Genomic DNA, 26458 nt, shown 5'->3' on the forward strand with positions numbered 1-26458 from the left:
GGATAAAATAAATATTGGAAGGCCTTCATAAGGAAAAAAGTTGCACAACAACTTTAAAAAAATAAAAAAATAGCCTAATTATTTTCGGTTATACTCGAACTTAGCTCTTCCTCAGTTGTGATGATATCGATTTGAAATTTTGTACACACTTGCTTCGGACGACTATAGCATATAACTCTCATACAAACCGAACGATCGGAATCAAGTTCTTGTAAGGAATTTTTTGTATCTGTGAAGAGTATTATAGGTTCTGTGCAACCAAAGTTTACGTTTATTTTGTTTTAAATTCACTTTTTTAAAATATAATCAATACATAATAAACACGCTATTATCTTATTTTTACAAATGCTTAATGTACATATAGTGCATATGCTCCTTTAATAGCAAAATAATACCCAAACACTACATTTTAATCATTTTTTATATATTTTCTTGTATTTATTTCAAAATTAATACCACATACTTCATAACTGAGCGTATTAGTACTATACATATATTTGACGCACCATTAATACAGATTTCAGGCCCGAAATATGTCAATGTGTGTGTGCATCTACTTAAATTCAAAACAAAAGCTGGCAACTTGAGCAAAAAACTTTCATTTCATATTATATTATCAGTACCTATGCCTGCGTATATACATTTTGTCCATATGGTGTATTATATATTACAATTTTGGGCTTACTGCCAGAAAGGCTGCTCGAAATAATTGCATTAATTTAAATTTTTTATAAAGCAATAACAAAAGTTAGTAATAACTTGCAACAAAGCAATACTTATAATGCCAAATGAAATTTATAATCAAAGTAGTATGCATAAAATTACGCGAATAACTGTAGGAAGTAAGACTCAGTAGGAAATTTTTGTAGGTGGCTTACTTTTTTTCCTTTTTGGAACTCAGCAGTCATTATTGGATAATATTTGACTGAAAATATAGCAGCCATAGCTGAGAGTATACACGAAGACCGTGGAGAGTCGATTTGGCGGCGTTCGCAGCAACTATGAATGACATAAGGAACGACTTGGCGCATTTTATGTCGAAATCTTAAGCTGAAAACGACCTTCACAAGATCCGACGATTTCGAGCAAAATTTCCTATTTAATGAGTATACCAAGAAGCAAAATTGCCACATTTGAGACGAAAAACCAGACGAAATTCAAGAGCTGCCATTTCATTCTGAAAAAACAAATGTTTGGTGTGATTATAATAGTAATATGTAAACATTCCCTATTAAATTTGAAGTTTCTGTGTTTTTTCCTTAAAAAAGTAGGGAATCTCGAAACGGATCACCCCTTATTTGACCCTTGACTACAATACCTAGTTATTATGGGATTTGAATACATGCTGTCTCGCCCTAAATAACCATTTCCACATATCGTCTATGCAATAACGCAATTTTAATTGTTGTGAATAAATGGAATATGCTCGGAGTTTGAAAAATTAATGAGGCAATGGCTGCGCAACAAATAAGGGTAATTAATTGTAAGCCATAAAAAAAGAAAAAAATGTGTAAGAACTGCCATTGTGGGTGTACTTATTGTTGTATTTATTTGCGTAGTTGGCAAAGATTTTAACGCAGTTAACTTGATGAGTAATTGCATTCCACAAGTTTACAAAAGCAGTTGCTTATGCGAATATTTTCGTATTATAATCTTTGGTCTTTTGTAAGATTGAGTGTTTGTAGAACTTACTTTAAGGCGTAATACGATGAGAGGGGTCAAAAAATCGATTTATTTTTTTCGTAAATTGCTTTTTTAACAAATCTAGAATAATGATTTTTTAAAATTCTAAGTCGTTTAAAAGATACAACAGATAGAAAAAGAAGCTGTTAGGCTGTTGTTTCAGAGAACTAGAAACTTTTAACCCATTTTTCTGAAAACTATGTTTTTAAAACTTTTATCCATCGTACTCAAAAATGGCTTTACGGAATGACCCAAAATTCGCAACTTTTTTTTCAAGTCCACCAAAAGTCCAATTTTTGGAATATTCATTTAATAGTAGATAATTCCGAGCAATTAAGCTTGGAGATCGTTTTAATCTCCGATATTTTTTTGTTTCATATAAGCCAAACAGCCGGAATCGTGGAGGAAGTTTGTGTCCATTTTTTCGAGGCAGGATTGTTCAAAACGCTGTAACTCATGTTCTATGAAATATTTTTTCCTTGAAATTTTATTTATACTGTCGAAATATATGTTAATAAATTATAATAAACTTAATGCTTTAATTATTTACTAATCCTTAAAACAGACCGACACATGATGTGACCCCATAAAGATCCGCTATAATATTATAAACACTTTCAATTTATTAGTATGTAAAGAAAAAGAAAATTCCTATAGTCAAAATTTAAATTTAGTCCCTTTCTGCCTGGACATTGTTAAATATGTATATAGAGTTACCTATCCCTAGACATATCTGGTATACACATATGTATGTATATAATAAAATACTATGTAAATACTTTACATATATTGATATTGTTTAAGTAAGCATCTCAGCATTTTCATGGTATAAGACACTCATGACATGATTTAGTTTGCAATTATTCGAAATAATATAGTACATCCTTCAAATTCCTATCTTCCTGAAGTCAGTCAAAGAAAGCGAGAACCTTCTTGTTTCAATACATTCTCAGTATTGGGGCCATCCTAACATACACACTAAAAACAAAACTGATTACTCTAATACTGATACTCAATTTCATGGGTATTATCAATGCTTTTGTTTCAATTTGCCTTCACCAAAGAGCTGCGCTTAAAAATTTATAGCGGATTTGAGTTGAAATATGCATTGAATGCGGTTTCTTATCGCTAATTGCATGATTATTTATGTAAGATTTAACCCCAAAAAGATAACCACAATATATTTAGTATGCAATACTGGAATAAATTTTTTAAATGTTGTTTTTGTTTAGGCAAGCAAATGCAATTTTAAATAATAATTTTTTAATAAGCTATCTATTGTATATATTGGGTAGTCGAAAAAGTCTTTTCGTATTTTGTCAATAGTGCTACCAATCACATTGTGTCATACCATACAGAGTTGGAAAGGTGAGATCTTAAGCTTCACTTAACCAGAAAAATTAAATTCGGGGAAGGTGAAAAAAAGTTACAGCTGTTCAAAAATGAGCGAAAATAATGAACAAATTCGCTATATTTAGAAATTTTTGTATAAAAAAGGGAAGAATGTCACGCAAGCCACCAATGAAATTTGTTAAGTTTACGAAGACGATGGTGTATCAGTTCGTGAGCAAAACAATGGTTCGCTCGCTTCCGTTTTGGAAATTTCGATGTAAAAAATGCACCTCGCTCTGGTCGACCTATCGTTGAAAAAGTCGATGAAATTATAGAAAACACTGACCAGGACCGTCACCTAAGCAGCCATGACATCGTCAAGGAACTTAACATTCATCAGCAAACGGTTTTGAATCATTTAAAAAAGGCTAGCCACAAAAAGAAGCTCGATGTTTGGGTACCACATGAATTGTCTGTGAAAAATTTAATGGACCGAATTAACATCTGCAATTCTTTGCTGAAACGAAATGAAATCGAACCATTTCTGAAGCGAATGGTAACAGGAGACGAAAAGTGGATCAAATACGACAATAATGTGCGAAAAAGATCATGGTCCAAGCGTGGTGAAGCTCAACAAATGTTCGCAAAGGCCAGAATTGACGGCTCGAAAGGTTATGTTGAGTGTTTGGTGGGATTGAAAAGGTGTCAGCCACTATGAACTGTTCCAGCCTGGTCGAACGATTGACTCCACATTTTACTGCCAACAACTGATGAGATTGAGTCAAGCAATCGAAAAAAAGCGGCCAGAACTGATCAACAGAAAGGGCTTCGACTTCCATCACGACAACGCTACACCACACACATCTTTGACGACTCAACAAAAAATTTAAGAGCTTAGCACCGTATAGCCCTGACCTTGCACCTTCGGACTACCAATGCAGAACTCCCTTAATGGAGTAAAGTTGGCTTCAAGAGAAGCCTGTGAAAATTATTTGTTTCAGTTTTTCGCGAAAAACCAGAAAAATTTTACACTGATGGAATAATGTCTCTAGCGGAATTGACAACTGCATTCAAATCACTGATAGCTGTGGTTATTCATACATACATATGCATTTGTAGTTGACTGCCTATATCCAAGGTTCCTCAAAGCATTTTTTAGAATTATAGTGATTTATTGAAAGAAATCACTTCATTATTGTTTTGTTAAAATAGGTGGTGACCTCTTAGCGTACTTTAGCTATAATACCCACTTGTATAACATAATCTAACCAAATCCTATATAAGCTTGATACAATTGTATCATCAACAAAATCGCGAGAATTTTTAATACTTTCGATGATGAAAACAATGTATCCATTTTTAAATTTGGAATTAAAATTTGTTACTCATCAGTATATTAAGATATACTTTTTATGGGGTTATTTACAGTTAGAATTTTCTAAAAATCAATATTTTTTATTTTATTTTCTTAATGTACATATACATATACATATTGAAGAATTAGTCTCTAATTTAAACACAAGTTTTTAAATATGTTTTTTAGTTTTTTGAGAAACCGCCATTTTATCAAACAAATTTATTTTATTTATTCCTTTGATTAATTATTAAATTAGACATTACTTTAACGAAGTCTGTTTATTTGTTTAACTTTAGAGGATCCAGTTCAAAGATATTGTGTTCACCATAAATATTTTTCATATTTTTTGAGAGGAGCTCCCGGAGATCAGCTATAGTTCCTTTTCAAATAAATACGAAAGAACATTCTTTGGCATTTATTTTTTGAAAATTGCTTTTTTCAAACGTTGGCCGTGGCTACTTCTCAATTTTCAATGACTAATTCGAGCATTTCGACTGGTAACTGGCGAATGACATGTCCGCATAGACTTTAGGCTTTACATATTACCACAGAAAAAAGTCTAGGTGTGATATCACACGATCTTGTTGGTCAATGGACTGACCCAAAACGATAAATTATCTGTTCACCTAAGTGTTCTCCTAATAAATCCATTGATTGATGCGATGCGTGGCAAATGGCGCCGTCTTCAATTTCATGCATCAAATAGTCAGTTATCATTGACGGTTGCTTTCTTAAGGCATCATTTTTGAAGAAATAGGAACTGATGATTCCACCGGCTCACAAACCACACCAAAGTGTTATTTTCTTAGTTTCTAGATGAAATAACAGCACTTTAATCTCTTCAGGTTGCTCTTCGTCCCGAATGCGGCAATTTTTATTGTTTTAAAAGTGTTTTGAAACTAATGCCAATATATATTATTTTTTGTTACTAATCACTGTTTTTTGTGTAATAAGATTACTCTCGAATTATTTATGCTCAGTTTTGCGTTGTAGTTGAGTTATGCTATGTACAGTGTTGTAATCCCGAGTTCCTTTATTTTGTTTTATAAGAAGTTATTTACTCTCGAATAATTTCATGTTTCTAATATACATATTACTTTATTCTGCAACTTTTACATTACTCACTCACATTTTCGCAACATGTTGCCAGCAACTTATTGTCATTTCAACATGAACTCAGCCAATATATGTATATTATAACATGTGGCTAACGACTCGTTTTTCTGCAACATTGTTGCCTTTCCAATAGCATCATACTCAAACCACCACTCGGGGTTAACACTTCGTAAAACCGGCTCGCTTCGTGTAGCTGAGGTGAGTATTCACTCGTCTGCACTCAATTACGTGTGTGGAGCATTTGACTATGCTTAGCACTGGCTTTTGAGCCGAAACGACGGTTAGTTTCGTAGTGACCGCTGTTAAATATAGTTTAGCTTTGGGGAAAAGTTCGGTATCTCGCGTTTGTGTGTGCTGCCTATAATATTGTATATTATAGTATTGGAGAGCAGTTCTTATTTGAAATATTGGTGTGTAGTTATGAAAATATATATACATATATGTTTATATGTAAAAATATAATTAAAAAAATTGAAGAAAGTGTTTTCAGTGAAAGTGAAGTGAAACAAATTTTGAAAATTTTGAGGCAGCTAGCAGAGCAAAGCTGCCGTTAAGTGTACGGTTGATCCTGAATTAAGTTTTTTGTGTATAAAAGTTCAAATTGTAAGAAATTTTAGAAAACACCGGTATTTATTCGGTTGAACTACTACAAAAATAAATAAAACTACAGACCCACACATCTAAACAATTACCACGATGTCACATTCCTTGCAGTGTCCCCACTCACACGCCGTTTCACACTCAAACACACACACACACACAGAGACACACACATACTCAAACAACTAAACGCGTGCTTGCGTCAGACTCATCCACCTGTTTTTTACCCACTCGCCGAGTGCCACTTGGCGTCTCAAGCCGTTACGTCTGGCCATGCTGCGCACTGTGTCGGGTCGCGCTGCGTCTAGTCATTCGCCGCGTTTGTGTCCTTGCGTCGCGTCGCATTGCCGCTGTGGTACATCCTTTATTCGTACAAATTTATTTATTGTTGGAATTCTACGTGCCACCCGAAGCTCACTTCAACTTAATACAGCGCACATTGCAACACCGACGTTTTAGTCTGTTTTTGGTTTTGTTTTGCTCGTAGTTTTTGTTGTGTTCCGTTAGGTGTTTACAGATGCCATAAACACATGCAGCCATGCGTCGCCCAACTGAGGGCTCGTGGCTCTTTGCATGTGTCTCGCAAATCCGTTGCAAGGCTAAATAATAAGCAACAACAATAAAAGCAACAACAGTTGTGTAGTCGCCGCAATAATGCCGACACAAAGTCTAAAGTTACGTGGCGGGCATGCTCGCTTGAAATTGTGTGTGTGTGTGTGTGTATGTCGTTGCTGTGTGCACCGGAAGTGAAAGCCCGAAAAGGAAGTGCAGTGAAAGTGTATTTCAGCTTTATGCAAATATAAATAAATAAAAGGCATTTATGGCATTTACGTAGCAATGCGAGCAACGTGTTAATATAGCGGTGAAGAAATTGTATAAAAAAACAATCAAAGGCCCCACATTACCCTACCAGTTTCTCATTTTTTCCTTCTTCTTTATCTAGCGTTTACCACAATCGGTCCCTGCGAAAAGTGAAATAAAGAAAACAGCAAAAATAATTGCAAAAAGAAGTAAACAATCCACAAAAGGATTTTACAAAAAATATTATTTCATCCTCTTCTGAAACAAAGCCGTAAAAGGTGTGAAAAAGTTTCAAGTAGCTAGTCTTCTGCAGCAATAAAGCTGGAATTGTGTGTGCAAACTTGAAAGCAGAGAAAATTAAAAGTTATTTCTAAGGTAAAATTATAAAAAAATAATGCTAAAATAGTGGTTAAATAGTGTTCACCGAAAAGTTTACTGGTAGCAACCAAAAGCAGTGTATATCTTTCTTGCAGATTTGCAAGGTATAAATCACGGAAAATACGCGTTACTATTTTCTCTTTGTGCAAGTGTCATAAACTATTGCATGGATTAAAGTTGGATATACTTGTATAATCTTCACTCAACCTTGGATGTATAAACTTCAACCCTTGTGAATGTAAGTTTAAATGGAAGTGAAAAGAATTTTACAGTATAATTTGTATAAATTTTGTATGATTCTACAGCGTCTTTCATTATTCCATCAATAAACACAAAAATTAAATATTTTCAATCTAAATTTGTGTCAGTTGGAGTTCAGGTTTGCACCAACTCTTTATCTCTGAACAATGAGTATATATGAAAACAAAGTTTCTCAAGAAAAGCATAAATATACAGAATTCTTAGTTAAAAGGTGTTGAAAAATCAAGTTTTCAGTATTTCTTCGAACCGGAAACAAGTTTTAAAGATACATAGTGACAAAAAAGCACACGGAAATTGTAACTAAATTGCACGGGTAAACGATATTTTCAAAAAAAATGTATTTTCTAAATCGGTAGAACTGTCCTTAATTACTGTGCTAAATATGAGCGTGATCTGTCAATCAGTTTGCTTGCAGCAACTACTTAAGTCGGTACACCTAAGTAGTGTGTTGTGATTTTTACAATGGATAACAATATCGACTAAAGGATTTGTCTCAAATTTTATATTTATAACCAAAATATCGTGTGCGGAATCTCTGCGAATATTGAAAAAAAAACTTACGCTGATTCACTTTGATCAAAAATACAAGCCTACGAGTGGTACAAAGCCTTCAAAAGCGGTCGAGAGGTCGTTGAAGATCTCGTTCTGGACGATTTTCGACCTCTTCTACAGATGAAAATATTATTGAAGTGAAAGATATGGTGCTTGAAAATCGCCAGGCAAGTGTTAGAGAGGTGTCAAGAGAGCTTGAGATTTTCGCGAGTCCGGTAGCATGATTTTGGTGGATATTTTGAGTATGAAATGCGTTCTTGCTCGACTCGTCCCAATAAAGATGATTTTTTTTTTCAAAACGAGTACCGTAAATAGGTCTCCACAGACATGGTTGATCGTGCGAATTCCGATCCCACATTCATGGAGAGCATTATAAATGGCGATAATAAGTTTGGGTTTATAAGTTTGACATGCAAACAAGTCAAAAATCATCGGAATAAAGGAAAAAAAAATTACGTCAAAGTCGCTCAAAAATCAAGGTGATGTTCATTATTTTTCTTGATATGCGTGTTTTGGTGCATCATGATATTTTTACGAAGAGACAGACGGTCAATAAGGAGTCGAAAACAGCAGGAATTGTGAAAGAACAATTCATGGTTTTTACACGACGATAATGCACCATCGCATCGAGCCACGATTGTGACTGAATTTAAAGCCAAAAATGCAATGAATATCATCGACCAAACTCTGTATCCACCAATTTTGGCTCTGTGAAATTGACACTCCTTTTAACCCGTTTTCAATCGATCGAAGAGATAAAACCAAATTCGCTGATAGTGAACCCAAAAAGTGGTTATGACAGCTGTGTTGTGTTTGAAGACGAGAAATTAAATATTGATGAATAATTTAATATTTTGTGTTTTATTTACAATTTCCAGGTACTTTTTTGTCACAATGTATATGAAGACAAAGTGTCACATAAATAATTAAACTTTTTCGATAACTAGTGTTGAAATAACCTTTAAATTTTGTGAGTTTCATAAAACCAGAAAAAAGTTTCAAGGATCTCCTCAAAATATCTCTTCAGCACGAGTTTTTAAATTTTCGTGATTAATCAGGCATCTAACTCTCAGTTGTTTTACAGATAATCAGTAGATCTTATTTCTGGTAACTTTGTTACTGTTTCCGCCCATAAATGTGATTGTTCGAGCTTTACCTAAATATTTTCAGCAAACCAAAAATTTGCAACCACTACCTTTGTTCACTTCAATGGCAAATTTAACACTTTCCCATCCTTACGGCTAACATAACTTTTTGTGACCTCCTAATTCGGTACCGACACACGATCGTAATAACATTTAGAACATACAAAACTACTCAGCACTGCTTGGAATTGGATTGTCCTACTGCAGTTTACCATTAAAAGCGGCTAGGTTAGTGTGTGGCAAATGCGTTCGTCTGCAACAACTCCAATACCAAATCTCGCCGGCAACATACCTGCAAGTGCAACACGAAAATTTAATTGAAAAAGTTTATGATTTGGCAAACGTGTAATTTTCAATGCAGACATTGTAACGAAAAATATTCAAAAGGCTAATATGTAGAATTGCGGTCCAGTGCAACATTCTTTTGACTAGAGGCAGTAGATGTGCTCTGTTTGATAACACGATTTTTGGTGCAACATAAAACTGTAGACAAACATTTTCTCATTAATCGCGTGCTCTTCGGAGTTTCTGATATAAAAAGCTTCTCATAAAAGCATTTCCATATTTCTGATACGAAAAAATTTCTCATGAACACCTTTCAGTTGCCTGGAAATCGAAGGAGCTTGTTATACCTCGAACAGGTTATACCAAGTTTTCCATGATGTTTGTAATGCTCAAAAGGAAGCGTCGGAAGTCCTATAACTAGTTCTTCTGGTCTTAAATATCGATCTGAAATTTTGTACACCTCCTTTCCTCCCTAAGGAGGTGATCATTTGTGGGATTAAAACCGACAGATTTCGGTTTTTGGGGATTACATGAGTTTCCACGGGTAAAAACAGCCTTTTTTCAAAATTTTTTCTCATATAAATAGTGAAATATTTTATTAGAATTTTTTATTGTTACAAGCATACATTACCAACAAAAAATTTTGGAAAAAAAATATTGTAAACGCCATTGCGACGCCATTTCCGGTGACCACTCCAAAAAAAGATGCGCTCGCATTGGCAGGATAACTCCTTACAAGTGAAAAAAATGTGTGTTTTAGTTAATACCTTAACTTAGAACTTGGATAAAGAAAAAAAACTGAAAATTTGAAGATATTTTTTCTTCTTTTCGGAACAAAAATCCTTCGTCGACGTCTTTAAGACTTGTATTATATCACAAAAACCTGTGTAAAATTTCATAAAGATCGGTTGATAAGTTCTCGAGAAACCTTGCCAACAGACTTCGAAAACACAGTTTCAACAAAAGCGCTTTTAAAGACGGCGCACTTAGCTTATCTAGCCTCGAGCGCTCAAGTTCTCAAGGCTGTATCTCCGAAACTATCACTCGGATCAACTTGAAAATTTAGGCCAATATTGCAGAGATGTTGGAGAGTTAAATAAGACAATAAAAAACGTAAACCGATCTAACTCCTTAAGACTATATGCATAAAAATGAATAACGCCTACTTTCCACGTAGAGATATCGGTTTTGGTTCTTTAAATTATCAGTATCTGATGTATCTGTTCTAAATTCTAAATAATATTTAAAATAATTTTATTGTGAAAAAATTGTATGACAATTCGAAAAAGCATAACAGCTATATGTTTCTATTTATTTTATCGGTCATTTATTAAACATTAAACCTGTTTATTCCTTCATAATACAATACCGGGCTTTTCGATTAAAAAAAGAGTAGTAAGAGTAGTTCGTAACCACTCTTATCGCGTAGCTGACAGTATGCTGGGATAACATTGTTGTATTTCAGAGAATTGTTGTCGTTACTAGTAAAACGAGTCCTAAGTTCTTGCAGCAAGCACATATTTCCACACTCTTCAGCGCTACTTAGCAAAGAACCGTCTCGTGGCCACCAAGCGCGCCAACATGCACGCGGTTTAACGCGTGCTTTTTCTCATCATTCCCCGAAACCTTGCTTTTCGCTTTTATTGTTCTTATTTTTATTTACCGTCTGCCACTGATTTGACTTTCGTAGCTTCTTTTGTTTTATATGTTTAGATTTTCAAAGTTGTCGTAAAGTTTTCGCTGCGGCAAAACGAATTAAAACAAGTGAAATTCGCCGCAGTTTGCTGTTGCACTTCAAAGTTTGCTTGCCACTGAGGTGGTGCAGGTATTAGCCAAAGTTGTGTTTCAACAGATTTCCCAGATTGGTGAGAAGCAAATGGAATTTTACGCTGACGGAAACGCGAAAGTTTGTGTGGTTCCAAATGGAAAGCAATGAGCTGGATTAGAGTGAAATTAAGGGGCAGCGGAAAAGGAAATTATTCAACTGAACAATTTATATGACGCTTTTGGTGACAAACCAGTTTTTATTTTTAGCCTTTAATAGTTTTTGATTCATATTAGATCTAGTTTTATTGAAAATCCTTAGATTCTAGTTGCGTGTAAAAGCTCTTTATTAGATTCTTGAGTATTCCTATTCAAGTTTACCGACAGGTCATATACCTTTAACTGAATACATTTTAAATTTTATATCATCCGCAGATACTCGTATCAGTCTTATTCATTTGAATATAAATTATGTTTTATAGTTTTATTTAGCTTCTCTAATACACTTTAAGCGCCCTAAAGACCTTTATATTTAAAATTCATTTCTGCCTTATATGACAGCATTTCACTAATTGAAAAATTCCGAAAAATAACATGCGGATAATCGTCGAAAGGTCTAAAAGAGGCAGCAAAAGTCCGATATAAGGTAAGGACTGTGATTTTTTAGCTTCGAAATCAATTGCATCATCAACTGCAGAAGTATATATCCAGATCAGTAAAGTATTAATCAAAACTCTAAATTTTGTTTCAATGTTAATGGTTTCTATTATTTCGTTTTCCCTTCGTCTGTAAACTTATGAAGAGTGATGTTATGTTCTTTTGCATTTTGGTTTTTTACTTTTAAAACACATGTTTTGAAAGGGTAAAAGGCATCCTGATATCCTGTTGGTTCTAAAATTTATTTATTCTATAAAATAAACTGTCAGGTTATATATGAAAAATGCTAGGGTTTCTGCTGCACTTTGTGTTCTTTGGAATACTCAAAGAACTTATAGATCCAGAGTCACAACTTCTTGGATGCCATTCAATGCCACAATTTCTTGAAATAATCAAATCTATAAATCTTTCTCGCAATAATTCGGTTGTTGCACGTGTTGTGTGGCACGTAGATCCGTCTTGTTGGAACCACATGTTGTCAAGATCAAATTCTTCCAATTGTGGTCATAAAAAGTTGTTTATCATCGATCATACCACTCTCTATTGACAGTAACGCTAGTAAAGCTATTGACACTTATTTTCTAAAGAAGTACGGACCGATGATTCCACTAGACCAAAAACGACACCGAACTGTTAATTTAGTGAATGTAATGATTTTTCTTGAATAATTTGTGGATTTTCATCGCACTAGAATTGAAATTTTTTGTTTTGTTTACCGCACCACTCAGTTGAAATCTAGCCTCATCGGGGAAGATGATTTTCTTAAAATAATCGTTATCGTTTTTTAGTTATTCCAGACAAAATCAGCAAAAACACGACGAATGCGGTGATCTTATGGCTTCAGTTCTTGAATGAGGACAATTTTATATCGAATTTACAGCAATTCTTCGAATAGCGAGCACAGGTGGACGATTATTACGACCATAAAATGTCAAAAGCGCACGACAAGTTTTGTAATTTGTGCAAGTTGTTCTTGGGTATATCTTTCCATGGTGGAATTGTAAACATTACTGAAAACAAGAAAAAACGTTAACTTCGGTTGCAACGAAGCTAAATACCCTTCACAGGTGCATTTCTGTTAGTAACTATGTGTTCAGTTTGTATGGCAGCTATATGCTATAGTCAACCGATCAGAACATTTTTTTCGGAGATTACATTGGGTCTTTAGAAAATAACATATACCTAATTTCGTGAATATATCTTGTCAAATGTGAAACAAGAACTTGATTCCGATCGTTCAGTTCGTATGGCAGCCATATGTTATAGTTAACGATCTGAAAATTTCTTCGGAGATTACATTGTTGCCTTAGAAATTAACATATACCGAATTTCGTGAATATATTTTGTGAAATGTGAAAGTTTTCCATACAAGCATTTGATTCTGATCGTTCAGTTTGTATGGCAGCTATATGTTATAGTGGTCCGATATCGGCCGTTCCGACAAATGAGCAGCTTCTTGAAGAGAAAATGACGTTTGCAAAATTTCAAAACGATATCTTAAACACTGAGGGACTAGTTCGTATATATACAGACAGACAGACGGACAGACAGACAGACGGACATGGCTAAATCGACTCAGCTCGACATACTGATCATTTATATGTATACTTTATAGGGTCTCCGACGATTCCTTCTGGGTGTTACAAACTTCGTGACATACTTAATATACCCTGTTCAGGTTATAATAACGAAATAAAAATAGATATCATGGCATATTAAAAATGACCCAAACGACGCCACGAAGTCATATCATCTCTATTCGAAAACCCACTATATGTCGTCTATTGGATAGATGTGGGTCAAACTATGGCGGCGAATGCCAGACCAAAGCATATAGAAGGTGAGTTCCAAAGTAAACAAGACTTAAAAAAACAGAATAAATGATTTTTTCGGCAAAATCAATTTACTTTATTCAAAATAGTCTCCTTCTGCTTCAATACAACTTTTTGCACGGTCCAAAAGCATGTCGAACGAGTGTTTTAGCTCTTTGGCCGGTATGGCCGCCAGTATGCCGGTGCAAGCCTTTTGAATGGCCTCTACGTCTGCATAACGCTTTCCTTCCATGGGCAAATGCATTTTTCCGAAAAGGAAGAGGTCGCACGGTGCCATATCAGGTGAATACGGGGAGTGGTTAATGGTTAGAATGTGATTTTTGGTTAAATAATTGGTCGTCCTTCGAATGTTGGATTCTGAGCAATTTTTGGTCGTCAGTCAATTTGTGCGGAACAAATCGTGCACACACCTTTCGTAAGCCCAAATGTTCGATCAAAATGCGATAAATCGATGTTTTGGAGATGTTCAATTTCATTTCCATGAATTTCAATGATGATTTCGGCTGATTTTTAATGAATTCACGCACAGTTTCGATGGAATTTCCGGTGATCACGGATTGGCCCACATGTTGATCATCATTTATTTCCTTACGTCCAATTGGAAAACGTGTAAACCACTTGTGCACGCTGCTACGGGATAGGCAATCATCGCCATAAACTTCTTTCATCAATTGAAACGTTTCGGTAAAAGTTTTACTAATTTTAAAATAAAATTTAATGTTGGCTCTGTGTTCGAAGCTCATTTTCGCACCAATAACGCAAACATACTGACACTTAAAACGAAATAAATTCACTTCCAATCTATCAGATGTCATGAAATTCCCACTGGACAATCGATAAGAATATCAGATTCTAACGCACCAGTCAACATATAGAGCCGATAAGACCGAGTCGGTCCTTCGGCAGTTAGACGTATTACAAAATTACATAGTTCACAGCTTAGAGGCTTCACAATCATTACCAAAAGTTAGATAGAGTGTATCTTTCTTATGTTATTTTGTAGCTCTTTAAAAACGTTAATATGTTGCGAAGTGCCCTCTGCTATTTGCTGTTTCTTCGCACCTTCATTATTTTTTATGAAACTCTCTATCCATTCTTTCGGCCATATCACGACAGCGTGCCCAACGAATTCATTTGAAGATTTATTTCAAGCTCAAGGATAAAGTTGCTGCAGATTCACTTTAGCACACATGCAGACGCTATTTTTGCACAGAAAACCATACACGTTTAAGCTTTCCTACGATTATAGAGAAGTGTGTTTGTTTGGATGACATGTGTGACTCCTTACAAGCCACTCGTGCGAAATCAAACTGGGTCATAGCTGCTAACTTTTACCTGTTTTAATTTTCACTTTTTTCTTGCTGCTGCTACATCTTCTTGCTGCCGCAGATGGTACTAATGTTGTTGCTATGTCGGTGTTCCTGCCACTTGCAGGCGTCTAGCAAGCATCGTCTCGTTTTTCTTGTATTTGTCGTTGCTTTTTTCACGTTGCCATTTTCCAGCTGGTTATCTTCGTTCAAATATGTATGTTTATGTGAGTGCGTGTTTATTGCACTTTCAGTACGTGATTTTCTATTTCAACGCAACTTTAAGCGTTTGGACTGCTAGTCTGCAAGCAGGAGTGTTGAATAACTTTAGGTGCATTTTGTTGCTGTTTTTGTCGGCTAATTAAATTCACAACATTTTGGTTCTTAGCACATTGCTATGCTTTTCTCTTTTTATTTTCACATTCCCATCGCTTTTTAACTTAAGATTCAACTTACTTGAAGCTTTACACCCACAAGTACGCATAGATACACACACATACTATATGTTAACTAGTTAATGGTCGAGTGCGTTAAGTAGTTGCAGTGTAGGAAGCATTTAAATGCGACTATTCAAAAATAAGCTTATATCTATAATAATACAATTTCTATACATGCAGATATCTATGATTTCTCTTTGACCACACACATTTAGATTTGTAACACAAACAATAAATTCAGTCACGCGTAAGACGATGCGTTGAAGTAGAAACAAATGTGCTTACAGACATCATACTAATAGGAATATATGTATATATATATATATATATATCGTACTTATAGATATATGTATATAAACAAACTTGTTGTATGGAAATATAAGTACATCACCTTGCCTAATTTACTCCCCCTACCATGGTTTTGGTCACACCCTTTTTCCGCTAATTGTCATTGTTGCACTCAAATGTAAGTCTGTTAACACATGTTACATGTTGCTTATGATGACTTGTTTATTGCTGGTCATGTTTGTTGCAATCGCCCCTACTAATGAGAAGTAAACAAATTAATTCGCACCTTTTTTGAACACATCATTGATTTTTGTTATACTCTCGCAACAAAGTTGCTAAGGAGAGTGTTATAGTTTTGTTCACATAACGGTTGCTTGTAAGTCCTAAAACTAAAAGAGTCAGATATAGGGTTATATATACCAAAGTGATCAGGGTGACGAGTAGAGTCGGAATCCGGGCGTCTGTCTGTCCGTCCGTCCGTCCGTGCAAGCTGTAACTTGAGTAAAAATTGAGATATCATGATGAAACTTGGTACACGTATTCCTTGGCTCCATAAGAAGCAATTAATACATTTTAAGTTCGAAGATGGACAAAATCGGCCCACTGCCACGCCCACAAAATGGCGGAAACCGAAAACCTATAAAGTGTCTTAACTAAGCCATAAATAAAGATAATAAAGTGAAATTTGGCACAAGGGATCGCATTAGGGAGGGGCATATTTGGACGCAATTTTTTTGGAAAAGTGAGCGTGGCCCCGCCCCCCACTAAGTTTTTTGTACTTATCTCGGAAACTACTATAGCTATGTCAACCAAACTCTACAGAGTCGTTTTCTTCAGGCATTTCCATATACAGTTCAAAAATGGAAGAAATCAGATAATAACCACGCCCACCTCCCATACAAAGGTTATGCTGAAAATCACTAAAAGTGCGTTAACGGACTAACAAAAAACGTCAGAAACACTAAATTTTACGGAAGAAATTGCAGAAGGAAGCTGCACTCAGGCTTTTTTTAAAAATTGAAAATGGGCGTGGCCTCGCCCACTTCTGGACCAAAAACCATATCTCAGGAACTACTAGACCGATTTCAATGAAATTCGGTATATAATATTTTCTTAACACCCTGATAACATCTACGAAATATGGGTGAAATCGGTTCACAACCACGCCTTCTTCCAATATAACGCTATTTTGAATTCCATCTGATGCCTTTTCTGTATAATACGAGTATATACATTAGGAACCAATGATGATAGCGGAATAAAACTTTTCAAAAATACGGTATTTGAAAAATATGTAAATGACGTATAATGAAATCTAGATTATCACTTTATCATGCGAGAGTATAAAATGTTCGGTGACACCCGAACTTAGCCCTTCCTTACTTGTTTGTACATATCATTGATTTTTATAAAAACTTTAATATGAGTTTTACAAATTTTTAACATTATCTCACCGCCCAAGGTACATAATGTTAAAAATTTGTAAATCTCATATATGTATTTGGAGGACAAACATATATGTATGTATTCATAGCTAATTCATACTAGTTAATTTAAGTACAACTAATTTTCTTTAAGATGCTAATTACTTTTAGGCATAACCAATTACATCTCCTAAGTACTACTAATGACATATTAACCTTACAAAAATATAATATTCCGATAACAGATTGAATAATGTTTATATTATAAATCCTATTATCACTACTTATTTTTCAATAAGCTTCAGGTGCTATAGCAACCTTTACTATGAATATAAGTCCCTTCTTTTATCGCTAAATTGAACGGACATACTTCCGTATAGGAGTAAGAAGGCTATATACAAAAAAGTACCCGGAAGATGTGAATAAAACGAAAAATATTAAATATTCATCAATATTTATTTTGCCACCTCCAAAGTTATACCCACCTGATATAATGCTCTTATGCCAACGATTCTTCCAGTCCTCGAAACACTTTTCATTGACCTGGAGCTCTTTTGGCAAATTTTGTTTTATCTCTTCGATCGGGTTCCAAGGAGCGGCAATTTTAGTATGGGGAACATAAAAAAAATAACACGACGCCAAATCTGGTTGATACGATGGTTAATCGATGGTATTCATTGCGTTTTTGGACAAAAGAAACTTGAGCACGTTACTCTTTTAAAAAAAAATTCCAGTTTTATTCGAATTCGAGTCGAGGAAAAACCAGTTTAATACCCAAAATATGTACCAAAATTATTCGAACAGACTCGTAAGGAATGTCGAGCTCTCTTGTCATCTCTTCAACGCTCTTTCTTCTCCTTTACTGAGGTAGACACCGCTTTCGCGGTTATAGCCGAGTTTACAACAGCGCGCCAGTCGTTTCTTCTTTTTGTAATGTAGCGCCAATTGGAGATTTCAAGCGAAGCCAGGTCCTTCACCACCTGGTCTTTCCAATGGATTGAAATTCTTCATCTTCCTTTTCCTCCCCCGGCGGGTACTGCGTCGAATACGTCGAGATTTGGAATGTTTTCATCTATTCGAACGACATGCCCTAGCCAGCGTAGCCGTCTCTCAGTCCACTGAACTACATACATATGTCAATTTCCTCTTATATCTCGTACAGCTCATCGTTCCATCGACTGCAGTATACGCCGTTGTCATAAATCTTCCGCATAACATTTCCCTAAATCAGCGTCCATGCCCTACACCATATAGCAGGACAGGAATAATGAGTGACTTATAGAGTTTGGGTTTTATTCGTCGAGAGAGGACTTTACTTCTCAATTGCTTACTCAGTCCGAAGTAACACCTGTTGACATGAGTTATCCTGCGTTGGATTTCCAGGCTTGTTGGTGGTGTTTACACTGGTTCCAAGATAGACGAAATTATCTACGACTTCGAAGTTATGACTATCAACAGTGACGTGGGAGCCAAGTCGGGAGTGCGACGACTGTTTGTTTGATCACAGGAGATATTTCGTCTTGCCCTCGTTCGCTACCCGACCCAGTTGCTTTGCTTCCTTATTCAGTCTGCATGATGTTGAGGCCAATGAAATCAATATCATCGGCGTACGCCAGCTACTGTATACTCTTATAGAAGATTGCACCTTCTCTCTTCATATCTGCAGCTCAAACTATTTTCTTCAGGAGTAGATTGAAGGAGTTGAGTGCTTGGGAGTCGCCTTGTCTGAAACCTCTTTTGGTATCGAACGGCTCGGAGAGGTGTTTCCCGATCCTGATGGAGGTCTTGGTATAGTTCAAGACAGTTAACACAGCGGTATTAGTTTTGAGGGGTACCAAATTCCGACATCGCGGCATTAAGGTAGCTCCTTTTCGTGCTGTCAAAAGTAGCTTTGAAATCGACGAAGAGATGGTGTGTATCGATCCTCTTTTCACGAGTCTTTTCCAAGATTTTTCGCATGATGAAAATCTGGTCGATAGTATATTTTCCAGGTCTAAAACCACACTTATTTGGTCCAATTAATTTGTTGACGGTGGGCTTTCACGCAGTACGATTGATAGAACCTTGTATGTGATGTTGAGGAGGTTTATCCCACGGTAGTTAGCGCAAGATTGGGCGGTCCCCCTTTTTGTGGATTGGACAGAGCATGCTTAAGTTCCAATAGCAGGGCATTGCTTCGTCTCACAACATTCTACAAAGAAGTTGATTCCTTATCAGTTCCGCCGTATTTGAATAGCTCAGCCGGCAATCCATCGGTCCCGCTACTTTGTTGTTCTTCAGACGGGTAATAACTACTCGGTCTTCTTTATGGTCGGCCAATGGAACGTCGGCTCTATCGTCATCGATTGGGGAACGCGTTTGCCATCTCCTGATGTTATGCTTTCACTGCTTCATTTAGCTGGCTGGAGAAGTGTTCTCGCCATAATTTCAGTATGTTCTGTCATCATCATCATCAGTCACTAGATCGCCTCTGGGGATTCTACAAAATTATGCTCTGGTCTTAAAACCTTTTGCAAGTCGCCGCATCTTTTCGGAGAATTTTCGAGCATTACCCCTGTCGGTCAGCTTGTCAAATTCTTCGTACTCGTATTAACCATTAGCTCTGCTTAATTTGAATCACGTAAAAGTTGTAGGGTTTCGTTTGGGTAGAGTTGAAGGAAATCAGGTCGAGTTTTCAATTTTCTCATAAAATTGTATAGTCCAAGTCACTGGCTTGCTTTTAATTGAACAAACCCAATATATTCATAAATCAATGTATATCAGAGCTTTCAATGATTACTTACCAAGCATTTTCTGCATTTCCTTGAGAATCCGTCTCATTTTACCAGAGATGACAGCCAATGGAACTAAAAGCATCTTTAATTTTTATCGGTAAAATTAAATTAATTAGTTTTAGCTGTTATTCGATTCCAAATCTATTCTGAATTTCTTCAGCTCATATTTGGCTGTTCTGGTTGGAATAGGTAGAGCTGTTATAATCAATAAAAATTTTAAACTTTTACTTTTCTTTATAGCCATTAACCACAACTTTTACACATATATAATACTTTGTTTTATATCATTATCCGTAATTTTATTCAATCAAATAGAACTAAAACTTTATTCTTTTGGCAAATTGACGCTATGATTGATTACTCAGAAGATTTTCGCGCTGTCTGCCACAAACTTTTACACTCAACTGACCCCGTTAAAGCAGGTACGAGGGCTAAGCGAAAATCAATTCACTTAGCAATGTATGAATGTTCTGAACGAAGGAAAGCGTAAAATAATCTACGACTACACACAAATATATATAAATTCGTATATAAATACCGTATGCATGAGGTGAGTGAAGAGATGGCACATAATAATTAGGAGGACACAATTGAAAGTCTGCAAATTAGCGTTGCGACGTCGGCTGTCCATCAATCTTCATTTCGTTAACCGCTTTTTCAGCACACACAGTTGCCACACACCTCGTTTGCATTTTTCATTACTTGCCGTGGATAATCTATTGCTCCTGGTACAAACTAGAGGCTTTTGTTGTTACTTCGTTATTGTATTTTCTATTGTTGTTGTTGGTCGTTTCAGTAAACTGCCAAACAATAGCGCATTTGATGTGCTGTAAGCACAGCAACAACAATATATAAGAAATAAGACGTCGGCAGTTATTTAATTAAATCACCGTTATTATTTTATATTATTGTGTGTAATTTTGCTATGTGTGTGTTTTTGCTGCGTGCGTGTCTCTTAATATGAGCGCATTGTCGCCCACTGTAACTGAATTACATTAAGTTTTAATCATGCGGCATTTGGTTGGGGGCATTCAGCAATTAATCGCTCGCTTCGATTCATTTTGAGTTCGCTTATTCGCTGTTTGCCTGCAGCCAGCGGCAGCAGCAGTCGTGTATTTTCCACGAAACAATCTCCGGGCGTCATTGTGTGGAATCCGGCGTACAGAATTTGTGGGGTTAATTAGTTAATTAATTAAACCATGAATGACGTGACGTGAGGGGTCTTTGCGGTTCATGCAAATTTGCGCGGATTTCAGTAAGCTTACACAGGTACATACATATGTGCGTACATTTATGTGGAGTATAAATGCACTAAAGATCAACAAACAATTTATACACATACTGTCAATGTCAAAAGAAAGTGTACAACTTTTTGAATTTTTTTAAATCAATTATAATTTATACATAACTAAATAATGTTCTTGCAAGAAGTTAGCAGCAATCAAAAAAAATTGTACAAAAAAAAAATACACAAAAAAACCAAATATACTTAGTACTTCACGCGAAGAAAAACTCGTTCTGGTATAATGTAGTTTTTTCTGAGGAAAGCAAGCTCGAAGTTTTCAAGATGATAAAAAAAAAGTTTTCAGAAATAAAAATCATGAGTTTGAACAGAAAAACATTACCTCCGTTGTGGGGTTCGGTGATGGTTTGGGGGTGCATGGTGGCAAGTGGAGTGGCAAGGCTGATGTTTATCGTTAGCACAATTAACAAAACAGATTATCAAAAATTTTTCTCCCCAGCGTCGAGAAATTGAGCTTAGATCAATCCTGGATCTTTCAACGGGATAACGATCCTAAGCATACAGTTATAATAATATCGAAATGTTTGCTTTACCATACTCCAAAGGCAGCTAGACCACCCCCACAACCGCCGGACCAAAAGTCTATTGGGCATCTGTCAGAACATTTGGACTGGCAAATAAGGAAAAGGAGTGCAACCAACAAAAGTTCCTTTAAGGACATTTTACAAGGGGAGTGATCGAAAATTTTCGCGAAAGTAGTGTCCAAATTAGTGGAAAAATTAAAAAAGTTTCCAATCAAGAATGTAATTCATGTGCAATATTAGCCCGATCTGAACAATTTATTCCGAAACTGTAGCGCTGCCTTGAGCAAAAAATGTGTTCAAATTATCATATCGATATCTCAAAAATTGAATCGTATACTCAAAACGACAGACTGCCAGGTAATACAGAAAGAGATGGTTAATTGACTCAGCTCGTTACACTGATCATTTATATATATATATGTAATTTATAGACTCTCCTACATTTCCTTCTAGGTGTTAACACTTTGTGGTGAACTTAATAAACCCTCTACAGAGTATAATAACAAGCAGGACTAGGCAAAGGAAGTAACCGATTTAATTTATTTTTAGCACTAGTGCTATAATATATATATTGGTATCTGGTTTACTGTATTCTAAAAGTTTTTAGATAGATGCCCATATTTGTTATACTTGGTCTTGGAAATATATAAGGTGCTTGCGACCATTATCTATTTCACCTGCTTTCACATCGTATAAGGAAAAAAAACTAAAATCCCACTGAGTTTTTCCAACATATCTGCTCATTGTGACATACTTATACATAAAATCCAACAATTAACTATGATTTTATTTAAATGCCCAACTGTGATATTTTTCTAAAAGTTATTTAGTCTTATAAAGTTCTCGTTGGCTTTTCAATTAATATTATTTCCATGTTGGCAAATTATATCCTTATAAGCTAAGTAGAGTGAACAATGTTGTTTTGCAATAACAAAACGTAGCTAATGTATGTTGTTATATATTTATATTATAGAAAAAAAGAACAGATTTTAATCATAGAAAAACCTTTTATTGTTTTTCAAAATGTTCTCCATTTAGACCTATATACTTTTGCATGCGTTTGAACCAATTCTCACAACACTTTTGCCACTCTGATTGAGGTACCTCCAAAACATGCCTACTAAACGCATTAACCGCCTCTTCAGGTGTCGGAAAAACGTTGACCTTATAGTTTATTTTTCGCTTACGGAAATAAAAAAAAATCATTCGTTACCAAGTAGGGACAATATGGTGGATGATTCATAATAACAAAGGTTTACTCAAAAATGCAGTTGTTTCTGTCGATATTAGAGAGCTTGCATAATCGTCGTAAAGAGTGATCCGTCTTCGGCGGTTGGTTTTCCTGATTTCTTGAAAGACGACTTGCAAGCAAATGGTTGTATAGCACTCAAAATTTAATGTTCAGTATCACACGATAGGTTACAGGACAATCTGGCAATATTAGTTTGCGCAATTTCCGGCACAGCAAGAGGATTTGGACGACTTTCACGAAACTCCTTTTGGAGTTATCTGCCTTTGCTGCCGTTGAGGAAGCGACAAAAATTTAATTAAGTTCATTGAAGCACTGTTGCTGAGATAATCCCCCTCGAAATTTGTGAAATAATAATCGAGCGAGAGTGTTCGCGATTTAATTCCATTTTTTGGCCTAAATGAATACTTCAAGTTACTGTACACAACACAATTAACGGTCCTCAGTCAAAACATTCTGAGTATATATAACATGAGATGCAAGATTGCAACACTAAAGTTGCCAAAACCTGAAATATAAAAGGCAATCTGCATAAGATACCGTTTTCTTCATAAGGCTTTCAATGGCAATGTTAGAATTACGCTGGAAAAACTCCTTCGGAATTATTTGCCGAAATTATGTCATATTTTATGTTTGCTTTTCTTTTCGCCTTAAAAAAAAGAAGCTTTCAATAGTGCCCAATTATTTCAGATGATAATGCTGATAGCTACCAATAATAAAACATGCATTTCTCTTACGTCTCTTATTTTTACAAAACAACAAGTAGTAAATCTTCGGCAATCACATTTTCACTGAAAAGTGCATTAGCAAATTGAATTTTCTTGTCGAATTTCATATTTAATTAACCCAATTTCGCAAACTCTATGCACAGCCATTTTCTTCTTTTAAGCAAGCTTGTGTTAAATATCATCGTAAATATATGTACTGACATATGGGCATATATAAATATATTTACATGTATAACTACTACTTTAATATTATAAGGTTTTCCATCACTGCTTTCATTTGTTCTTGCTTCTATGTATATTCAAAATGTAGAGTGGGGTACATTAAAACTAAATTCGCTCTGCTTAATATTTCATTAAGTAGCAGTAATAAAAACGAAAAGGCTTAACTAGTATTATCATCACACTATAAAGTTCACATATGTATGTATAAAGGATCGTGTAAGCTTTTGTTTCACACATTTACCTCCTTTCGCATAACTGCTATACATCAACAACTCAAAAAGTAACAATAAAATTTAACTTTTTTTTAACAACAAGCGGCTGTTGAAAGTCAGAAGTGACTTTCAATTATATAAGCGAAAAATATGTATACAAATATATATATTTCGTGTATAAAGATACAAAGAAAAAACGTTAACTTTGATTTAATCGAAGCTATAATGCACTTCACCAAAACATAAGGTAATTTCTTTAATAAAAGTGTTTCAATTTTACAATATTTTGTTACTATATTTATACCTACATTTGTAAATCATACTTTATAAATAATTTTAAAACTAAAAAACACTTACTTCTGAATAACTTTAAGTAAAATTTCTGAAATACAAAAAAACAACTGCACATCATACATATCGTCACCTAAAACAATACATCAACAAAAAAATCGAAATTGAATTTTTATTGCTTACGATTTACCATAAAATTTTCAGCATTCGCTGTCAGATATAACCAATGTATAACCAATGTGTAACCAATGTATAACGAATATATAACCAATATGTAACCAATATATAACCATATTATAACCAAAACTCAATTTCTTTTTTCAAAATGAGTGGTTTCTATTATATCGTTTTTCCTTCAGTCATAAACTTTTTACAAGTGATGTTACACTATTTTGCATTTCAGCTGACGATATAAATATTACTCTACATCGTTAAACATTTCATCTTGCTGTGAACAAATTTTATCACTATTAAATATACTTTTGATACCAACACAATTAATAGTCAAGTGCTGTATCGTTTTACAACCGACATTGTTTGCTTATTTCTCGGATGTGTTGAATAAATTTCCGACTTGTGGTGAGATTGTCGGAAGCTTAGTAAGCGCTGAGCTTTCAGAAATTGTTTATACTTCAGTATATGCAAGTATGTTCATACATATACATATATATTGTGCTGTTGCCGGTATAAAGTTTCCTTTGGTTATTACTTTTCATAAATTCTTAGACTTGCTTTTATTCACTTATCTCAAACCCTTTCCACACACATGCCAAGCATATATGCGGTTCCAGTGCATGTATTCGCACAAAGTTGCAACTTTGAATTGTGCTGCTGACAGTGCGTATGAGTGATATTAAGTGTTCGCAGAAGTACGTATAGTATAGTATCTACATAGGTGTCAGAGTTCATGTATATGTGAGTGTGACTTCGAGCCTACAGCATAACATTACAAGTACCTACTATTACATAACTTAAAAGACATATACTCCTTTGCATATACCCGGTTTCTTTTATAGTGTTATACTTATGGGTATATAAGAGCATGCAAGTGTGACTACTTCTTCATGCGTGTAACGCACTTCTCGCTCTACGCCTTATAGTCATTAAAACCTTTTGCGTCTTGTTAATGCGCACGCATTTTGCCGCAAGTCAATTGCGTTACGGTTAACACCCAGCTTCAGCTGCTGTAATTAGAACTATGAGCACAAAGATCACCGCAGGCGCACTTTGTTACATAATAGCACGGTTAGTTGACCAGTAAATCTAAGTCTAATATCAGCACAAGCGTGTTATTATTGTTGTTGATTTCTTTATGGCATTTGCTTTTGTAAGAAAATTCCATTTTTATACTCTCGCAACAATGTTGCTAAGGAGAGTTTTGTTCACATAACGGTTGTTTGTAACTCCTAAAACTTAAAGAGTCAGATATAGGGTTATATATACCAAAGTGATCAGGGTGACGAGTAGAGTTGAAATCCGGATGTCTGTCTGTCCGTCCGTCCGTGCAAGCTGTAACTTGAGTAAAAATTGAGATATCATGATGAAACTTGGTACACGTATTCCTTGGCTCCATAAGAAGGTTAAGTTCGAAGATGGGCAAAATCGGCCCACTGCCACGCCCACAAAATGGCGGAAACCGAAACCTATAAAGTGTCATAACTAAGCCAAAAATAAAGATATTAAAGTGAAATTTGGCACAAAGGATCGCATTAGGGAGGGGCATATTTTAACGTAATTTTTTTGGAAAAGTGGGCGTGGCTCCGCCCCCTACTAAGTTTTTTGTACATATCTGGGAAACTACTATAGCTATGTCAACCAAACTCTACAAAGTTGTTTTCTTCAGGTATTTCCATATACAGTTCAAAAATGGAAGAAATCGGATAATAACCACGCCCACCTCCCATACAAAGGTTATGTTGAAAATCACTTAAAGTGC

The 26458-nt window shown here is 35.3% G+C and overlaps 1 protein-coding gene across 1 annotated transcript in view; it reads left to right on the plus strand.

Annotated features, from left to right (window-relative positions):
• Positions 1-5790: 5790 nt before the first annotated feature.
• The window catches only part of LOC126752930 (protein madd-4), a 121150-nt gene continuing 100482 nt past the window's right edge, over positions 5791-26458 (plus strand). The window contains 2 exon segments of the mRNA XM_050463975.1: positions 5791-5898; positions 7032-7505. The gene's annotated coding sequence lies outside the window, so the exon portion shown is untranslated.

The sequence above is a fragment of the Bactrocera neohumeralis genome, chromosome 3 (genome assembly GCF_024586455.1).
Source record: "Bactrocera neohumeralis isolate Rockhampton chromosome 3, APGP_CSIRO_Bneo_wtdbg2-racon-allhic-juicebox.fasta_v2, whole genome shotgun sequence".
Taxonomy (NCBI): Eukaryota; Metazoa; Arthropoda; class Insecta; order Diptera; family Tephritidae; genus Bactrocera; species Bactrocera neohumeralis.